Raw genomic sequence first — 21,707 nt, forward strand, 5'->3', positions numbered from 1 at the left:
AGCGCTTTCGACGTTCGCAACGCATTTCCGCGCGACGACACCGAAGCTTGCTGAAATTTTGTCGCATCTCGCAAAAAGTTTCGTCGAATCTTTCGAATTTTCGTCGAATTTGTTCGCAAAAGGAAAATCTTAGCAAAACATTCTAAAAAGAAATAAGTCCGATTTTTTTTTAATTGTATTTTTCTGTATGTATTGTGTGTGTGTCTGTGTGTGTGTGTGGCGTGTCATTGAGATTTTTTATTTGTGCAACAACAACAAAAGTGCCTGCAACTGAGATACAAATGAAATACAAATATTTATGCTCGTAAAACGCATCTAAAATTCTATCTAGTGCCAAAGAGAAAACCTTTTTCACACAACAAAATCTAAATAAATATATAACCAAGTAAAACACAAAAAAAAAGAGGAAAAACAACAAGAAAAAAAAGGGAAAATCCATAGGTTTAATAATAGAATATTCAAATTTTGATTGGTATTCAAAAATGCACAACTAAATGAAAATCGAATAGAATACATTAACAACCGAAAAGTTGTGTGCATTTGTTCTCGGTGAGCATCGTAGCCGTAGCCGTAGCCGTAGCCGTAGCCGTATCCGTATCTTTTCCTGTGCTCTGTGGCACTCACTCTCTGTGTGGATTCTCGCTGTGACGCCTGCGCAGCAAGCAGCAAGTGGCAAGCGGCAAGTGGCAAGCAGCCAGAGTCGGCCCGGAGTGAAATAATTCTAATTGGATACCAAAACGGACACACAGGACAGGAAACGGAAGTTGGCTGCCATTTGCAGAGCCACTTGGCCAAGGTAAGTGCTTGCGATACAGATACATACACTCGCCCAAAGATACAGATGGATAATTAGCCATTCGAGCAGGAGATAATCTATCTTTTAGTGCCACAAAGTACAAATACAAAAGTATCGTGCCATAATGCTGACAAAATAGTGTCCGTCATTCTGCACGTGTGCCTGTGTGCCTGTGAGAGTTGTTTGGATCTTTTGTATCTTGTATCTGGCGCTTTTTATAGCCATGATTAAATTTGACAGTTGACAACATTTTGCCGCCTTATCTGAGTGCCTCGAATCGCTCCATTTTCCTCCTCCACTGCTCTGTCGCCTGTGTCGCCTGTGTCGCCTGTGTTGCCGGTTAATTGTGCCACAAATTTCGTATAAATTGACAATTCAACTGGCGTTTTACATGTCGCCAGGCCCGTGTGTAAATTCAGCAGACAGATTGGCATTGACCCAATGATGAGAGTGTGCTTGTTGGCCTAATGTTTTATTAACTAGAGCAATGACAGGCCACAAGACACACATTGGGCACACACACACAATGGGCGTGGATTTAATGGGCCGAAATGTTTATTTTCTTTCGAGTTTTTTTTCGTTTTTTCTTTTTTGAAGGGCGGAATCATCACAAATGAGCGGAAAAACTTAGCAGGTGATTTACAGCGACATTAAGGGCTCTCTAAATGGTCTATTTGTGAACGCAATCATGATATCATTAACATTTTTGGAGGTCTGTTTAGCGAGAGATTGAGCCATTGGCCGTCAAACTATCTTTAAGGGTTACAGGTGTATGGGAGATGGGGAGATATCTGTAGAATGTTTAGTCCCATAGCGATTGAGACCTCTGTACGGGCTTAGAGACTGTTAGAGACCCCATTAAAAAATGAGCTAAAATCTTTAGCTTTCGATAAACGGACGATTCTGAATAGATCTAGCAGAGAAATCCTTTCATTTCAATAATAAATTGAGGCCTCGATTGAACTCCAAATAAGCACAAATAAACGTTGGATAGAAGCAATCTTTATGGAGATATTTAGACAATAAAAGGATTCCTAGTATCCCCAGCCATAGAAGAAGTAATCATTCAGAAATCGAAAGGGTGCCCGCAATCTACACCTTCCTGCGAAGAGTCCTCTCTGTTTGCCCCACAAAGCGGCCATCTATCAACCCGAAAAACCGAAAAACAACCTCGTAATTGTTTAGCCAAAAGACCAGCGTTTATCGTTTTTAGATGGGGGAAGGGACGTTCCCTTAACTTGAACGTGACCCCCAAATACAAAAAACACACAAAAAAAAGTGACACAAACTTTTTCTTTGGCAAACTTTTGCTTTTCCGCAAACAAAAAGAAACCCGAACAAATTTTTCAGTCATGCAACATGCCAGTCTATTGCCTCGGAGAGTGCGGTGTGTGCAACAAGCATAAAAGTAAACATCGAGAAAATAAAGAAAATGTATAGAGGAAAAACCAAGCCCCAGCCACAGCCCCAGCCCCAGCCCCAGCCCCAAGGTCAGGCGGTGGCTCGATAAGCAGCTGCTGGCAGCGGGCCCTGAAACTGGCCCTAAGCCCCGAATCTCACGAACATTTTGTGCGCTTTACGTGTCGCCAGAAATTCTTAGAGATTTTGAAAGCATATTTGCAACACGTTCTAGCCAATCGAATGGCTCTGGCTTATGGGTCTCTCTTTTTGGTCTTTTGGTGGCGTCGATGGAAATCTGAATTCAAATGAGATTCTGGGGCCGCTTCTTTCGTTGATGTCTCCATCGTTTGTCGGCGTTTAATTTATGGGATATTCTTCATTAGGATTCTCACTGTTTTGCCCGGCATAGCATATACGAAATGTGCCTTTCATGTTTCGTTTTGTATCTTTTGGCCTGGCCTCTAATGTTTATTCAAATATGCGACATATTCCGCCATCGAGAGTCTTGATTGTCTTGGAAAAAGAAACAGCAGCAGCAGCTCTGGCTCTGGCTCTGGCTCTGTGTCTGAGCTCTTTCTTCAGTTTCTGTCTGCCTCAACTGTCTGCCCCTTCTGCTATCTGCCCCTTGTGTCTAGACAGAGAGACGCATCAGCGGAAGGAAGCCCAAGACCTGCACTTGAACTTGAGACCAGACCCTTCTCTATATGCAAACTCCTTCTCATTCTGCTTCTCCATCGCCCCCGCCATCGCCATCGCCCTCGCCCTCGAACTCTCAGGTCTCTGGGATTCTGTGTGTGTGGGTTCGCAACCCTTTTTGCATACCATATATTTCTTACCCTCCATAGCAGAAATATAAAAAATACATGCCACAAGCCTCCATGAATGAAATAAGCCCTGGACCTGCAACGAGGGTGATAAGCAGCAGACGGACGGCAACTGTTTGTCTGTGATTGTGTCTGTGTGTGTGTGTGTCTGTGTGTGTGTTCTCCCATGGCTAGACCGCACACCAGACAGCACAGCACAGCAGAGCAGAGCAGACCCGACCAGACCAGGCCTCTGACATGCCACAGAGCCCACTCCTAAGCCCCTGCCATGCCTCAGACACCTTTTGTTTTCCCCCAGATCTTGATGTCTGGGGCAAGAAGTGAGCCGCTTAGTGGCCATGCCTCCCGCCTCTCCCGACTCCCCTGCCTACTCCTGTTGCCGCTGTCAACTATTGTCAAGGCTTTAATTAGAGATTTCCATTGCGATGCCACCCGATTATGTTGATAGATTCCATGCTGACTCTGCTCATTTATATTATGATTTACGGGGAGCGACAGCCCCACTCGTACTCGAGAGAGAGAGAGAGGGGGAGAGGCAGTTGAACTTTGCCACTTAATTGAAACTTTCAGCACACGCCTACATCTTCCGCCTCCCTGCAACAGCCTGGCTGGAGCTACGCTGCGTATACGCAATATGGATGCCAAAAAGTTAGTCACTTGAACTAACTTGTGGCCCAAGCCGCACACAGACTCGCACGAATGCTAATTACACATATTTATGGCCAAATTATATTATCACTGCGACACGATAGGGCCCCAAGGCCGAAAGTTTTGATGGAATAATGAGACGCAGACAAGTTCCTTCGAAGACGTGGAAAAGTTTCGCCCAAGGGTTTCCCATTGAACGGGTTCCAGTCGGGGGTCCCTCAGCAATCGACAGAATATTATTCGTGTGTCTGTGTATCCGAAAGATACCCATAATTCAATCGGGTATTAGTGTGGTGCTACTTGGTTCATTCAGATCTAATCAGCAGATAATGCAAATTTCGCTAATTCTGCGATGAATCGTATCTTCTAGATACAGCAAAATACGATGTACCTACGGCATGGAAGAGCCCTGAAAAAGATACAGCCAATGCCCGATGCCCGATGCCCGAAACGACTTTGATATGGGGCCGAATCGGTCCGATGATGAGCTCTAATTTCGAAATTATACAAAATTGCTTTTGTGTGAAAGAGAAGCAGAACTGGAGCTCTGAATCCCTCTCTCTCTTGCTCTGAAGTGGATGTCAGTTTTGAAGCTCAGTTTCGGTTTCCAAACTTGAAATTGTCTCTCCCTCTGCGGCTGCTTTCCTGCGTTCCTCTGGCGGTTGCCCGTTGCCCCGTTGCCTGTTGCTTTTGTTGCCTTTGAGGCCCCATAACAAGTTAATTTTGATGTAAATTTTCACAGACTTCACAGCCAGAGATTCGATTCTGTGGCAGAACACAACAGAAGAGCGGAAGGGCAGGAAACCGGTTAACATAATCACTTAATTTCCTGTGATTGTGTGTGTCTTTCTGTATCTTTTGGTATGGCATTACGATGCTTTAGATGAAAAGAAGTGTCAATATTATTAAGTGATGATGTCCCCCCCCCTCCCCCTCCAGCAGCCCACCGCTATCTGCTCCGCACAAACGATGGGCAGAGGCAGAGGCAGGGGCAGGGGCACAGGCTTTTGATAAACGAGCCAATGCTGTAAATAAAAACCAACACCAGATAAAAGATACTCAAACAAAGCCCCGAACTAAGCTCCAAACTCATCCATGGAGTTGATAAATTGTATCTATATTTATGATACTGTGTGCCGCCGTTGCTGCAAATAATTTACAATGTTTGCAGCTCCACGAAGAAAAAAACTAAAATTCGGTGGCAAGGCCAAAAAGCTTGTAGAACGTAGAATAAAAAAAAATAACATGAAACAAACACACAAAAAGAAGTAGCTAAAAACAAGCGCAACAAATGCAAACACACAAAAAAGCAAACAAACAAAAAAAAGAAGAAAAAAGAAAGTTTAGAATTTTGGTAAAACGAAGTTGAAGATACTCTTAGAAAGCCATTGTTTCGATGAAAGCCATGGGATATGGAGGACTTATAGATCGAAGATACTTTAACCTAGGGCTTTTTGGAATATCTTCAGAAACAACAGAGAATTCAGAGATTGTTAAACCGATAGGCTAGATTTATAGGATATAGCAATACGATAGACTACCGAATGTTTCTCAAGTGTTTTGGGGGGTGCATCCCCTCTTCGTATCCACATCCGTATCCATCGTTTTGTGCATTTGCAAACATCTGTTTGTAATCGTCGTACCCCGTCCCCCCAAGGCAGGGTATAAAAAGTCGCTTCCAAACAAAAACAAAACGAAAAAAAAAAGAAGAGAATACAAAAAATATTGAAACAAATGCTGAAATGCTGAATTATTAGCACACAAATCGCCGGCAGCAGAGGCAGCGGGAGCGGCAGAACTACAGGCAGAGGAGGTGGCAGCGGCAGCGGCAGAACTACAGGCAGAGGAGGTGGCAGCGGCAGCGGCAGAGCTAGAAGCAGTAGAAGAGGCAGCGTCAGCGGCAGCGGCAAAGCTAGAAGCAGAGGAAGAGCGAAAAGCAGAACTAGTGGGAGATTCCTCCTCCTCCACCCTCCTCAGCCCTTGCTCCACTCTTGGATCTGGGCTCTGGGTTCTAGGGTCAGTGACGGGGACTGAATCTTTTTTGTTTTTAGTTTTATTTTCGTTGAGGCTGCTTATTCATGGCTACAGCTCCCCCGCACTCCACCCTCCACCCACCACTCTCCACTCTCTGCCACTGCCGGTGCACTATAAAAACAAGAACAAATGCCAAACGAAAGAAATCTGAAAAAAGAAAAAAGAGAGCTGGCAAAAATAGCAACACGTGAAAACCGCAAGCGAAAAACCTGCCACAGCAAAACACACAACAAAACAAAGCAAAACAAAACAAAAAAGAAAAGAATGGAAAAAACTAAATCAACAAGAAGATGGAAACGGACCAAAAAAAAAAACTAGCAAAAACAAAAAAAATGAAGAAGAAAAAACAACGGATAAAACCACACACCACACTTGGAATATGACGAAAATAAAAACTAAAGCACACACACACACACACACACACACAGACAATTTGCAACAACAAATGTACGCCAAATGCTGCTGCAAAGAGGGGAAGGGAGGTGCGGGGGCGAGGGCGGGGACGGGGACGAGGGTGGAGCGAAGATTTCCAGGGGGATTAGGGAGCGGAAAATGGGATATTCACGATGGGATGTTAAACGATTATTTTTGATGTAATTAACTGCATTTTCGCGAAAATATTTAAAGAATTTTCACAGGAGGATGGAGGATGTTTTTTGATGATCCCTTCGATATGGAATATATTTGGATGGTTTTTTGTTTGATTTCTTCCTTAAATATGGATATGCCATTGAAATTTCAGGTCTCCCAATAACAATAATATGTCATACGACCCTCTGCAATGAGAATTACCCTCGCTTGTGGTCCGCATCCTCTCCCCCTCCCCTCGCTGTGTCTATGCATCCCTTAGTGCGTGTATCTATGTATAACTCTGCATTTATGACGAGATCTGAGCAGCATCATAATCATGCAGCAATGCAACGCAATGCTGCAACGTATGCGCTTGAGGTAATGCCAACCAACAGGAGAAAGAGAGAGGGAGGGAGAGGGGGAGAGGGGGGGGGGGGGGGGGGGGGGGGGAGCGTTAAAACCAAACTAACTATAAATAAAACCAAAAGCCAACAATAGCAGCAGCAGAGGAAAAAAACATAACAAAATAAGAAACCACACGATGGGTGGAAAAAAACTTCAAGCCACAGACGATGGGAGGAAGTAACATCCACATCACACACACACAGATACACACAGATACACAGATACAGATACAAAGCACGAGATACAAGCAACAAACATTGCAGCAGCAGCAGCTGAAAAAGCGAACGCATCCACAAAACACAAAAACAAAGCAAAAAACAAAGCAAAAATAATAATACAAATAACTATAGATGCATAGATACGAAGGATAGTTAGATGAAGGAAGGATGTGCTGCCAAGTCCCTCTCTCTCTCTCTCTCTCTCTCTCTGTCTCCATCCTCATCCTCAGTCTTCGTCGTCGTCTGCGTTGTCGTTGTCGTTGGGCGATCGCATAGCCGTTGCCATAATTGTTTAAGCGGCCCAAAAGCATCGTCCCCGCCCTAGCCTTGGCCCACCTGAGAGGCAATGCTATCGGCCATGCAACGGCACTGTGGTGCCTGCATCCGAAAACCACCAAAAAAAAAAAGCCCGATCCAAAGGGGTAGCTTCTCTGGGACACAAATTTCATCGGGAAAAACATCTCGAAGAATTCCTTGGTTTTCCAATGAAAATTCGTATAATTTTCCTTGCTGAATGTTGGATCCTTCAGGCTTTTCCTTGATCCCAAATATTCTGTGGCATGTTTTCGCCTCTTGCAGCCCACTGTGGCTGCCTGTTGGCCGGACTGCTCTTTTGTGGGCAATCATGTGCAGGCAGCAGGCAATAAGCGCTGGAGCCGCCGACGATGGGGCCGTGGAGCCGTGGAGCCGTGGAGCAAGTTACTCCCTTTATGCATGGAGGCCCTGTCTTTGGCTCTAGCTCTGGGCTCTGGGCTCTGCGCCTCGGCCTCGGCCTGGGCCTCTGTTGGCTCTTGTCTTTGCGGCTTTCTGCTCTTCGTGGCTAAAACCTGATTATGACTGGCCCCAACTGTTTTGTTGGCTTACATGTTGTGTATTCTAACACGCTGCGGACGTCCTCATCATCATCGTCATCGTCATCGTCGTCTTCGGCTGGGATGGGATGGGATGGGATAGGAATGGAATGGGATGGGGATCTGGGGATCTGCTGGGCAAACAAAATGCGTCTTTAATGCAAACATGCAGCAGCAGGCAGCAGCTTCCTTTGAAGTTGCACGTTGCAAGCAGAGAGAGAGGGGCAGCGGGGGGCAGCGAGTGGAGCTGCAGCTTAGGGCAAGAGGAAGCAGCAGCAGCACTGGCGGACCTGGCGGACGGGAGGACTGTGGCATGGAGGAGGAGGCCTGTTGCATGTGCGTACAAAACTTTAAACAGGAATTTTAACAACTTGCTTTTGTACTTGTGGCTGCCTTGTACTGGCTGTTGCAACAACATTGCAACAGTGCGGCACAGGCAGCGGGCAACGGGCAACGGGCAAACGGGCAACGGGCAACAGCCAACAGGCAACATTGCAACAACTGATTTATACAGAAAATTTCCTATGCGTTCGCTGCATAGCCCCCCAAAAAGGAAGTGCATGCCAATGGGATGCTGGAGGTACTGTTGCATGCCAAACAACGTGCCACAACAATCTACAGCCAATTAGAAGATTTTCATATTTCTGATGCCACATTTCAATTAAGTGGCAAGACATACAGCAGCGGCAGCAGCAGCAGCGGCAGCGACAACAAAAGGTCGAAAGTTGAAAGCGAAAGCAATGCCCGAACATCTTTATGGATTCCAGTCATCAATCATCTCTATGCATTTCAATTAGCCACCGATTGGGGCAGCGAACGGCAGCTTCAAAGGCCGCACGACAGAGGCAGCGGCAGCTGACAGAGAGAGGGAGAGAGGGAGAGACTGATAGTCACATCGGCTGCCACAAGTTGCGTTATCGCGATAATTAACCAAAAAGTTGAAGTTGAATACGTAGTCGGAGTGGCCGCCCCCCAGGGGTCGGTCGATCCACAGCTGCTGCGAGTGGCACTTGAGTCTCCGCTGCTCCGCTGCTCCGTTGCTCCGTTGGAGCAAAATTTCTGAGCGAAAAACTTTATCTGTTTTCATTAAATATTCGCCACAAAAACATTTTTAATTATGGCAGACGCACACGCAACACCGGCAACGGCCGCAGCAACGGCCGCAGCAAAAGCGAGAGTCAATGTTGCCCCCAAAATGGGAAAAAACAAGGTCAGGGCTATTAAAACTGCATTACAAGCCGCTAAACATCATAATCATCATCGATAGATGTGGCACTGCGGCACTCTGTTGCACTTTTTGACAGCTGTGCCACATTGCCAGCCAAAGCCGAGGACCGCTTCAGACGGGCGGCGGGCGAGGGGCGAGGGGAGACGGGAGCTTCTGTCAGGCGGCATCCACCATCAAAAGTCGACGGCTGTTACACATATCTCATAATTGTGGAACAGAGCCCTCGTGCAACACATCTTCATCTTTTGGGCTACTGCCTCAAGTGGTGACACACCATCCATCCATCCGAAGCGACGTTTGAGCCAAATCTGCGAGTGCGAGTGCGAATGCGAATGCCACATTGCCAGGTTGAAGTGCAGTCTGGGAGCGCGCTCCTTTTACTTTGGAGGCACTCGGCACAGGGGTAGAGGGCTACAGGGGGGATCTGAGAGATGGAGTGCTCCAAGGAGCCAGAGAAACCACAGAAACACTTTCCCAGAAGCAGAAACCTCTTGGCTCTGAAGGGTTTCGGCTTGGTTTCCTATGGAAATAGATTCCAGTGGGGCGGGGGGAGGGAGGGATTGCATTTATCTGTTGGAATATAGCGATATGTCCAATAGATTTGTCCTTGGCATCGGGTTTCAACATAACGCAGCTATTGTTTACACTGTGTGCACCACGGCAAACAATCTCACGCCCCAACAGCCCACACACCATACCACATGCCACGCCACATCACACGGCAGACACGCTGCCTCTGCCGCTGCCACTGCCGTCGCCTCTCGTACAACCGTTTAGCAACAATAAGCTATAAAATAAAGGTAAACCCAATAAATGACATCAGTTTTATTAAAAATAAATCCGAAAAACGAAACGCCAAACCCGCCGCTTGACAGGCAGCGACAACAGCGACAGGCAGGCAGCAGGCAGCAGGCAGCAGCAGGCAGCAGCGATGGCTAAAAGCCAATCAACGGCATGGCATGGCTTGGATTGGCTTGGCTTGGCTTGGCTTGGAGTGGAGTGGAGTTCGTGGCCAGATCAGACCACTGCAGTGGTGGAGTCCATGGGCCGAGACACCTGTGCGCTCCAATCTCTGCTGGCGAGAGCGAAACGTGTTCGCACGCTGCTGGCGAGAACCGTCAATCGGTCGGCGTGACGCCAACAATAGGCAAAGAGAGACAGAGAGAGGGAGGGAGGGGGACAGAGGGAGAGAGGGAGAGACAACGAGCCTGACCTTTTCTACGATACGGGGGAAACACAGTGCGGAACACACCCACTCCCAGGAGACAGAGACGCCAATGCCCGATTCGTCGTGCCCCTGCGCCTCCCTGCGCCTCCCTGCGCCTCCCCGAAAAGGAAGGGCGACTGTTCATCAAATTCTCGCATGTTGCACTGTCAAACTGTGCAGCTAAGAGATGCAACACACGCATCAGCCTGCTGCTTCGTTGGGGCAACGCCATCTGCAGCTGCCGCCTCTGGTGCTGCAACTGCAATTCCTTTGAAAAAATTCCACCACTTGCCACCAGTTGCCACCAGTTGCCTCCAGTTGTGGCACTGCACAGATGCTGCAGAGTGTCGTATTTGATGTGACAGCACGAGCATATCCCCGTTTCTCTGAGTGCATCTTTTGTTTGCTCTCTGCGCGCCTCCCCATAATGTTTTTATGATGACCCACGGGCGCAACATTCTCTCTCCAAGAAACATCTTTTGCCCCTCTCTGCTCTCTGCTCTCACCCTCTGGCCTTAATCCAAAGAGTTGTCTTTATTTTTGCAACTGCCACTGCAATTAGCTGCAGTGCTGCAGTGCTGCATGCCCCACACACACACACACACACATACAGAGGGCAGGAATTATGGGACTCCAGTGGCAGACTAGTTGGCATTACGCCTCTGCCATGAGTAAAAATGATATTTCACATGAGAAATCGAATGAAATTTGAGCATCGATTGTGGGTCAAAAGATACCCATTGACAACCAGAGCCCCCAAAACAGCTGGGCTCCCCACGAGTCGGCCAGGCAGCCGGGAAGCCGGGAAGCCGGGCAGCCAGGCAGCTGCGCTCTCCTAGAAGGCCAGTGCCTGCAATCCATTTCAATTGCCGCTTGGCGTTGCTTGGCGTTTAAGATTACGCAACCGATTAGCCAGGCAGCTGGAAAATGCGGCCCCAAAGAGCGAGCGCGAAAGATGGGGCAGCCAGTGGCCAGCAACCGGCAACCAGCAGCACGCTTATCCCCGCCATTCGCCATTCGCCATTCGCCGTTTGCCATTCCTTTCAGCAGTAAACTTGTTTATTAGATGGCCAGCAGTTAGGTGTGTGTGTGTGTGTGTGCGATCCCCTCCTGCCACGCCCCTGGCACGTGCCGCCACATAACTCACGTAGGTGAGGCCTCGGCGGCGACTTTTGGGAATTGAAATTGAAACAGATCCGCATCCGCATCCGCGTCCGCGTCCGCGTCCGAGACACGCGTCCATGGCCCCATCTATGAAATACTCGGCACAAACTATAATTAAAAATCAATGCTAAAATGCTCCACCAGAATGGCAAAAAAGTGCCATTGCCAAAAGCAGAAGCAGAAGCAGAAGCAAGAAACTTGAAGTTCAATGCAGAAGAGTGCCGGCCGAGAGTCAGCAAGAAATTTCCCCGTTGACTTTGCTAAAACTTTTCACTTATTAATCAGTGAAAATGAAGCAACAAGATAGAGAGAGAGAGGGGAGGGGAGGGGGGAGTGCAGTTAAAGTGGGTGGGTAGTGGAAGGGGGAGGGGGGCGGTAGTCGTTGGTGCAATCAACTCGGAGACACAGACACAGCGCAAACAAAATGCAAAATGCTAAAAGTGAAGCTAAAACTGCATAGGAACCAGAGCCGAAGGATTCGAGTCGAAGGAGACGACCAGGAGATACGCTGTAGAGTGATAGCTAGATGGGGGGATGGATAGATAAATAGATGGATGGATAGATGGATAGATAGATGGATGGATAGATGGATAGATAGATGGAGAGATAGATAGATAGATGGATAGATGGATAGATGGATAGCTAGATGGTATATAGATACATGGATAGATAGATCTATCTACGGATGGATAGATAGACAGACAGATGGATAGATGGATAGATCGATAAATGAAAGATAGATAGATGAAAGATAGAAAGATAGATAGATGAAAGATAGATAAATAGCTATATAGATACATAGATAGATAGATAGATAAAAGACAGATGGATGGATGGATATATAGATGGTAGATAGATAGATCTATATATGGATGGATATATAGAGAGATGGATAAATTATTGATAGATTGAGATAAAGATAGAACTAGAGTACTGCCTATCATTACACTCGCTCCTTAAATAGATACTTTCTTATATGGTAGAGTGCTCTAATGGCCAACCCCCGGCTCACTCGCTGGAAGCTTGCTGGAATAAAGCGGGCGACGATCCCCCAAAACTATATGGTATCCATACTTGCTTCAATTCTAATATTCCGTGTCCAAAGCAAACGGCAGTCCGTATATGCCAGCGCCAGTGCCAGGGCACTACAGGGTATCGACAACAACTCAAACAAACATCCTCTCATTGCAGTTTGCAGTCAAAGTTGACTCTTTTACGCATTTTTAAGCGCTCTCCTCCTCGCCTGGGCATCGCCCCCACACCCGCCACACCCCCCACACCCGTTATGCACACACACACACACACACACACTCTGCCTGCTGCCTGTCTGTCTGCCGTCTGTGTCGGTGTGTGTGTGTGTGTGCCGGACGAGCATAGTGTGGGAAAAGTAGGCGTGGCCATTGGGCATTAAACGGTATATTTTCAACTTTAGCTCAAGCTTTTGCTTGCTTTTGCTTTTGTTGTTGCTTCGGCAATGGGCTACGGGGATCGGCTGCAGCCGTCGGTCGGGGGCGGGGGGCAGGGGGCGGGCCGAAGGGGGTTCGTTGATTTCATTTGGTTTTACTTCTCTTCTTTTTCTCTTTCTTGTTTTTTTTGTGTTGCGTTGTTTGCAATTAATTGAGGAACGACGACTAAAAATAAGAGTTTGTGAGAACAAGAGTGGTGCACGGAGAGAGGGGGGGTGGTGGAGGGAGGGAGGTAGAGACACAAAACAAACAGAGACGTCATGTGAACTGTCTGGCGAGGGACACACACACACACACACACACACACACATACAGCACACACGCACACAGAACACTTTGTATGCAGCATATCCTGTGAGCTTGTCCATTAATGGGACTCTCCTCCTTCGACTCCCCTAATCAACTCAACTTAGTTCCGACACAGAGAGGGATCTACAGATATACAGATATACAGCTATATAGACAGTCATGCCACCATGCCCCTGCATCTGCCCCTGCCTCTGCCTCTGCGAGCAACTTCATCATTAGGCTTCTGCCGCCGCTGGCAAATTGATTCATTAGTCAAAGTGACTTTTATTTCAAGCAAAAAGACAGACAGACAGAGAGAGAGAGGGAGAGAGAGAGAGGGAGACCCTATCCTCTATCCGTGCATTCCTTTCGCTTTGCATGCACTCCACTTTTCAGCATTCATTTATTTATCGAAAATTGCATTTGATTTCTCAATTAAATATTCTATTTATTGCTTATTAAAACCACTTTGGATCCGACTCTGTAACTCTGTGACTCGGTGACTCTTTGGCGCCCATAAAACGCTAACGCTAACGCTAATACACACACAACACAAATGCTAAAACACGCCCCGGTCTTTAAGCCACAGCCGCGCCAACCGGTTCGTGGCCAATGGCTCTGGGGAGGGACTGGGGCTGGGACTGCGGCTGGGACTGCGGCTGGGACTGCGACTGGGACTGGGCCGGGTCTCCAACTGTGTTATCAATAAATGAGCCGCCGCTTGCCGTTTTTGATTGTGTCACATTTTGTGTGTGTTTATGGGCAACAGAATCTATTTTTATTACCAAATTAATGTGGTATTAGATCGCTGGCAAATCAACAGGCGGTCCCCCCAGCTCCCCCCAGGTCCCCCCAGGTCTGGCCAAAAACATGTTATCCCTTTAACGGCCACAAGCTGTTGTGCTCTCGTGTCTCTCCCACGCATTGCTCAATCATTGGCCCATTGGCCGACCACTGGTTTCGTTTTATAGTCCGGAATATCCATGGGAATTAAGGCCCCTACGCAGCGGCAGACAGGGAAAGAGATACCACGTCAATGCCGTTTTTGGCAGAGAGTTGCGTGCGATGGACTGATGAAGCGATTTCCCATTTGTCTATGGCCAAAGAAGTTACAGTTAATTAGAGAGCGACAAAAGCTTCTCCGGGTAAACGCATCAGATAAACGCCAGACTCCTTTTCAAGAGGCCAAGCTTTCGGGCTTGTGGAAAAGCTTTCAGAGATCTATAGCATTCCAATGAGAACGAAATCCCTCCCTCCTCCCCCCCACCACCACCAAAAAGCAGCAGCTGCTGTCCATACTTTTACTTTCCGTTCGAGGATCAGCAGCAGAGCAGAGCGGCAGCAGAGCAGCAGCAGAGCAGCACTGCAGTATGCCAAAGAGTCATTTCAGAGATCAGCAACTGTACAATATCTGCTGTATGTAATCTATATATAGTGACAGCCACAGGGGAGTGTCACCTTTTGCGGTCTTGATCGTATCCTCTACCCCTCTTCCCCTCTTCTCCTCTCCCCACTCCTCCCGTCCCGCGTTCAGCGTCCGCTGTCAGGCGTAATTTTATACGATCAGCTTTCGATTTGGCTGAAGCCCGAAGCCCGAAGCTCGAAGCCTGAGGTTAAAAATTAACATGACCAAAAGCCGGCGATAAGTTGAGATTGGGGATTGGGCTTCGAGGCTTTTGGCTGTTGGCTGTTGGTTGTTGGCTTTGGGGCAGCAGCAGCAGCAGCAGCAGCGCATGTAATTTTGTGGCTAAAAAAGAAGCGGAAAAAACGGTGCAGAGTGGCAGAGGGGCAGAGGTGACGAGGTGAAGAGGGGGGTGCTTGGCCTTTTGGGTTGAGGTGCTGCAATTGATACTATGGCCAAAGGGACGAGCGCTGGAGCGCTGGAGCGCTGAAGCGGATTCGTATTCGATTGTCAAATCCAATTGTGTGGCATCGAGGAGGAGGAGGAGGAGGAGGAGGAGGAGGGTATTGGCCATGTAACATTGGCTTTGGGTATGGACATGGACAGGGACATGGACATGGGTATGGGTGTGCGTATCTGTGTGTGGCAGTTGCCTTGCGGTTGTCAGGCATACTCGTATCCTCTCCAGACCACTCTTTTACCACCTCTTCTCATCCTCTTTGAGTCCCGCGCTGCCTGCTGCGACGAGCTGTCTTTTCCCTCTCTCCACGCACACCGCCCTCCCCCCCTCTCTCTCGTTGGCTTTCGCTTTATGCGATATGAATTACACAAGTTTCCTGGCACTTTTGTGTGCGAGCGTTTTATGGCCGTTTTCCTCTTTATTATGGCTGCAGCTGTGTGTGAGAGATCTCTGTGCGTCAGTGTCAGTGCTGCCTGTGTGCCTGTGTCCCTGTGTGCCTGTCCCTGTGTGCCTGTCCCTGTGTGCTGCCTTATAATATAATAATTAAATGAATTGCCAAAGTGTGTCCGCAACAGACGTGCGTCGTTCATCCGGGTCCCGGTCCTCGGTCCTCGGTCCTCGGTGAGTGCAAATTTAGGGATGGGAGATGTTTTTTGCATACGACAGGAGGAAATGAAGTTCGAGTATATTAGGTATAATCATTTAAACAGCGACATTTGAAGGAATATCTCAAAGAAGTCTCCTCTCTCCCCGTCCGCAAACTCTCCTTCAGCTGTGCTTTTTGTTTGACACATGTATAAAGGGTATTAGCAGTGTCGATAGAGCCTAGAAAGTGTATGGCAATAAGGAAGTGGATATAAAATGCAGAATCCACGCAGTGAAGTAATATCCCGTTAGTTATTTCTCATGCTTCGCGGAAGGAAGGGCTTCGCTGCGCCTCACGACGCCGCGCCTCGCCTCGTCTAGTATTTTCTGATCAGCATTGTCGAAGGGGGAGGGGAGAGTCGCACAATCGGCACCTTCCCGACAAGATTCCGCAAAACAACAAAAAGCTCCCTTAATGCGTCAACGCAGCCGAGTGTCGTCGTATTGTTGTTCTTGCTGAGAGAGCAATTGAAATGGAGAATAGCCCAGATTTGCCTAGAGAGAGAGAGAGAGCGAACTTCTAGAGGTGTGCGAGATGCAAAGAGAGCGTGATGGGATGGGATGGTAGTGAAGGTTGTTGGCAGGGGAGAGGGGGGCAGCAAAAAATTCCAATATCAGAACTCACGATCACGTCTCGTTTCACGCTCTCCGCTCTAGCGCTCGTCCGTTAGTCCATGCGGAGTGTGAATATTATTTTCGTCGAACATTTGGAAAGCCAGCAGGACAGCAGGCCAGCCCGAAGTTCCTTTCTGTGCTGGCTGGCTGTCGAAAAAGGGTTTATATATTATTACTCCTGCCTTTATTTGTTCTTTTCCTTTTTTTCCTTTCTGTTCTTTTGCACTCGAGGTGTCAATTTCAACGCCCTTCTTTTGTTCGCCAGGGAAACGAATATACAAACGAGTATAAGTATTCATAAGAGTATATGGATATTATATGCCATGCACATATACATACATCCATGTGCATACATGTGCATACATCATTATGCATGTACGAGTATGGATATTACCCTCGTTTTTAATTTCTGCCAAATTATGCAAAATGTTCTCGCTTGCCCTCCTACCATCGTCGTCTTCATCGTCATCGTCATCATCATCAAGGGGTTAACAAATGAACTTCTCTCCCTCGCTCGCCCCTACACTGTGAGAAATGATATGCTTCACATACGAGGTCTATAAATAAAGGCTGCCACCCACACCCACACAAGCACCCACACCCACACACGCACACGGACACACACACGCACACGCATTGAGGAGGCAGCGAGAAGAAAACGCCCACAAAATGTTGAGCAAATTTGTGAAAAATTAAAAGATTGTCGTTTACAATATATTCTATTGGAATATGGATGGTGCGGTGGTGCAGTGCAGTGTAATCTTTATGGCAGGGGGGCTGTTCTGTGGGGCGTTGCAATATCAGCACCTCATCCTTCCACATGTGTCGCACGTCTCGTGTCGTCTCGACTCCTTTTGCATACAATTTTATTTGGCTTTTCCCCCTAGTATTTTTTGCTTTTTGGGTGTGGACTTGGGAGTGGGCCGGATTGAGGCTGGTGGAGGCGTGGCCTGTTGCCTGTTGCATTTGCATCATGTGTTCCATTCCATGCAACTGACAACTCAATAAAATGTCGCTATTTTAATTTCGCCTTGATGTCGTCACGCGGATGTGACATGAAGCTGCTCCCAGCTCCCAGCTCCCGGCTCCCGGCTCCCGGCTCCTGCCCCACACTCTGCTGCCTCCAGTGCTGATTCAGTTGCAGCTGCAGCTACAACTACAGCAGATGATGATGATGATGATGTGTATATTGCCATCAAGCATTTATATCTTTTATGGCTTTGATACCAAGAAAATGCAACAGAGTTGAAAGGGAGATTGCGGCAAGACCTCAAGTCTTTCCATTGAAGGCAAGTCACAAGGGGCATGGCACGGAGAGAGGCTACAAAAGTTGGCCAAAAGTTAAGGAAACTCAAGTTTAAGCTTCTTTTTTTTTCTGTATGCAAAGGCAATTTGTGAAAACCTCAAGTCTTTAAGGGATCAGGAAATGTTCCGAAAAGTCATTATACCATGTTGATAATCTTCGACACAACTGTTGATCGAATTTCTGTGCATGTTTCTGAGGAAAAACTGCGATTGCAGAACCTCCTTTTCCATAGAAAATCCAATCTAACAGCTGGATATCGTTAAAATATCGTTAATAAACAGATGGATAAATTCCTATCCAACTTAATACCAGTTAAAAAAACAGATTTTGATGGAAAATCCCCAACACTCCAGAAGGGAACTGCTGGTCAAGAATGTATCCCAAGCCCGGGGGCACCACACTTGGCCTCACAGGCAATTTATCTATTGAATAAGATCTAACATAAATCTGCTATAAATCTAACATGACATGAATCTAACATTAAATGCATTTCTCAGGCATTAACCCTGAGATCAGGTGTACACACTCGTTAAATCAGATCCCAACGATTGCGACTGCCTTATGCATTCTTATTAAATTCGCCGCTTAAGTTTCGCATTAATTTTAATTACACCACAGATACAGATACAGTGTGCAGTGTACAGATACAGATACAGATACAGAGGCAGTGTACAGATACCGTATATACTCGCTGAGTGGGGGAGGGGCAATAGCTATTGTTGCTGCCTCATCAATTGTGAGTCGCCAGCGGAAACGGCAACAGCAACAACATCCCCATTCCCCGGCCACGAGAGGAGCGTGCAACGTGAAGTGGAACTTGAATCGAAGCAAGTGAAGCATTTCGTTCGTGGGTTTAATGTTGGGGCGGGAATGGGGGGATGGGGGCCTCGGTTTTGGTTTTGGCAATTGAGCGCGAATTTCGTTGCTCATTCACTTGACTCTTTTTCTTTTTTTTTTTGCGTTGCATTTCCTTTGGCCTGCTTCGGCCTGCCTCCGCGCTGCAAGCCCCGGCCCGGTGCAAGCTCTGTGTTTTACTCAATATTAATGAAGTCATTAAGACGACATCTTCCTTCGAGATCGCGGCGCGTAATGCGAGCGAATTATTAACAACGTTCCCGCCGCACGAAAACAAGGCCTCAACCCCCGGCTCCAGCTCCAGCTCCAGCTCCGGCTACATCTTCAGCCTCAGTCCCAGTCTCCGTCTCTCTTGCAGCTTGAGATACAACTCCATCTTCAGTCCCTGCTTCCAGATCAAGTGGCGTGTCCCGTGTAGTCGTCGTCGTCCCGCCGCCAACGGCATCAATAAACAACAACAGCAGCGGCGGCGCGGCGGTAAAAATTAATACACGAGCAGCGAGCAGCGAGCAGCAAGCAGCGAGCGGCAGTGCACTCCGCCTCCTCGCAAAACTAAAGGAATATTGTATACTCCGTACAAGGGGCCTTTCATAAATTTGCATGTCGCTGTCACACAGCCCCCGGGGCGGGGGGGAGGACGGCGAACGGATGACGGAGGGGGCAGGTTATGAGGGGGCGTGACAACAAGTCAATTCGGGCTCTCTCAGTTGTAGGCCCCCCGAAAAAAAAAAGCCAAGAAAAAAACCAAAAATGTAGCACAGAAATCTTTTTTTTCGGCAAACTGAGAAAATATCTTTAACTGGCAAGACAAGGCACCAGCCAGCGAGGAGTAACGAAGTGCGGGATGCCCTACCCTACCCTGCCCTGCCCTATAAAGGGTGTGTGCTATACCTTGGAAATATGTGAGATACATTTCTGGGAAATATTCCAACAAAGCTTATGATTTTTCCAACATAAAATCGATTAAAAATGCAACAAATTGAAAAGAAGAAATTAAAAATAAGCACAAAATATTCCCTTAGAAATATTGAAATATTTTAAAAGATTATAAGGGAATATCTTGTGGAATTACACAGCCAACTCTTGGCAAAAAACCATCACATCCTTCAGCCTTCGGCCTGAGATAAAAAAGGGTATTCCCTACATTAAAAGTAAACACCAAAAAATATGCAAAAAAATGAATATTTTGGTGTACAAAGAAAGGGGAACTGCTAAAACAGCGCAAAAAAAAAAAGAAAAAAAAATTGTTGAACGCATTAGAAGATTGATGCTGGCGGCTGTTTGCACAGACGACGAGCAGAGAGAGGGTGAGGGGGAGGGGGAGGGGGTGGTCTCGGGGTCCCTCCCCTCGGACCTGCACGTGGACCTCCATAAAAGTGATTGCAATTCCTTCGGTGTATTTTTCTCTTTTAATTTTCCTTTTTTTTCCCCCTGTTTTGTGTTTACTTTTGTGCATGAGAGCAGATTTACTCTTTTTTGTCGTTTTTTTTGGGAAGAAGGAAGGCAACAGAATGCAAAGACGTATTCAAAATGTTTTAAGGAGATTTTTGTTGATTTTGGTAGGTAAGAAAAGGACAAAAAACAAAAAGGAAAGAACTGGGTTAATAAGATCGCTGGGGGAGCCGGCGCCTCTGTATCGTGTCTGTGTCTGTGTTGTTGTTGTTGGTGGAGCTGGTGGAGCAGCGTTTAATAAATAGCTGCTTTTAGTCCGCAGCAAAAGCGCCTCATTTGTTATGCATCAAAGATAAACCCTAACTGAGATTAATGTCTCACTTCAGATGCAAAGACAGTGGCGATAGATACATAGATGCCAGAGTCCCCATGGCTTCTGTTTGGAGACCCAATCATCACACTGCCACGCGAGGGGGGAGGCGGGAGAGCGGAGGGGTAATGGGATATCGAGAGTCATGCACAAAGAGATTATGCATCGAAAATGCATGGCAATTATGTCTCTTATTATCCAGGGTATCGGTGTTTTTCAGACAAAATCCAATTACCACAAGTTGTTCTTCGGTTATTTGGTGGCGGTGGGGGGAAGGGGGAAGGGGATGTGAGGGGTAGCAGCTGCAACAAAAAAGAAAAGGCTTTTGCAACACGCAAAGCCAAAGCCACTGTCTGTTAACCTTGGCTGTGGCTGTAGCTCTGGCTCTGTCTTTGGCTCCGTCTTTGGCTCTGGCTGTGTGGTTTTTGCTCTCTCTTTTTATTAATTCTTTGCTAATTTGAATTAATTTTGTTGTCAACACGTAGTCATATAAGGATGTGAACAGTTAACCAGTTAGCAGGCAATCTCGCAGGGTAATTGAGAGCAGAGAGCAGAGAGCATCCCCACAGAGGAAGTGTCTGTAATGGCCCATGGAGGGCGGGACGGAAGGCGCTGGGACGCTGGGAGGTAATCATGGGAAAGGTTTCATGGAGCCTGGGAGTGGCTTTTTCGAGAATGCCTTTGAGGGGACAATGGAAACAGGTGCACAGATAAATGGGGGATAATCCCACCGGTGGATTGCCTTGAAACGAATGGAACTTCCCTTGAATTAACATATTTTTTGCCTTTTATTTTCGTTTTAGCCAATCAATACAGTACAGTCCCTTAATCCACATGATTTCTTGTTTGAAAAATTGCCTACTTTCCATCATTGCCGTCATCTTAATCACCTTTTTCGTTGCACCCCCAAAAAACAAAGCAAAAGAGAAACGAACGAGCAAATCGAACCCCCATTAGGCTGTCGCCAATCCAGGGATCTGATCCATCAGCAAATGCCAATACTATTAACAACAGATACGGCCACGGCTACAGATACAGATACAGATACTTGGAGTGCTATCGTAGGTTGCAACTAGCTCTCGTTGCCTCGTTTTCGGTGTGGCCTTAAATATAGACTACGGATTCCTATAAATCAGAGCCATATTTCTCAACACCCCAACACTTTTACGCGCCAAGCCGCTCATTAAAAACCATTAAGGAAAATATTCAGAGCCAGCTAAAAATTATGGCGTAAATGATACCCTCTGCCGCTGCCGCTGCCGCTGCCTATCCCCACCTGCTCCTGCTGCTGCTGGGGGGGAGGGGGGGAGGTGCCTCCAGCTCTAAGCCACGCTCTGGGGCTCTCTAAGCCGCGGCTTAAGCTCGGTTTCTGTGTCATTTTCTTGTCTGCAGCTCGGTTTTAAGCGTCAAATAAATTCGCGTCTACAGCAAAATGCGAAAAATACAACAACAAAAAACGAGGAAAAAACGATAACTGGACGGAAAAACTAAAAGGAAAAAACCAAAAAGAAAAAAGAAAAAATACTTTGTGCTGTGTGTAGACGTTGTTGTTGTTCTTTTTG

The 21,707-nt window shown here is 47.1% G+C and overlaps 1 long non-coding RNA gene across 1 annotated transcript in view; it reads left to right on the forward strand.

Annotated features, from left to right (window-relative positions):
- The first annotated feature begins 508 nt into the window (after positions 1-508).
- The window catches only part of LOC113566728, a 42,025-nt gene continuing 20,826 nt past the window's right edge, over positions 509-21,707 (forward strand). Inside the window, exon 1 of the long non-coding RNA XR_003409209.1 lies at positions 509-796. This is a non-coding gene — a long non-coding RNA (uncharacterized LOC113566728). The remainder of the gene's footprint in view (positions 797-21,707) is intronic.

This window comes from Drosophila persimilis, unplaced genomic scaffold (assembly GCF_003286085.1).
Source record: "Drosophila persimilis strain 14011-0111.01,24,50 unplaced genomic scaffold, DperRS2 tig00000863-arrow-arrow-pilon, whole genome shotgun sequence".
Taxonomy (NCBI): Eukaryota; Metazoa; Arthropoda; class Insecta; order Diptera; family Drosophilidae; genus Drosophila; species Drosophila persimilis.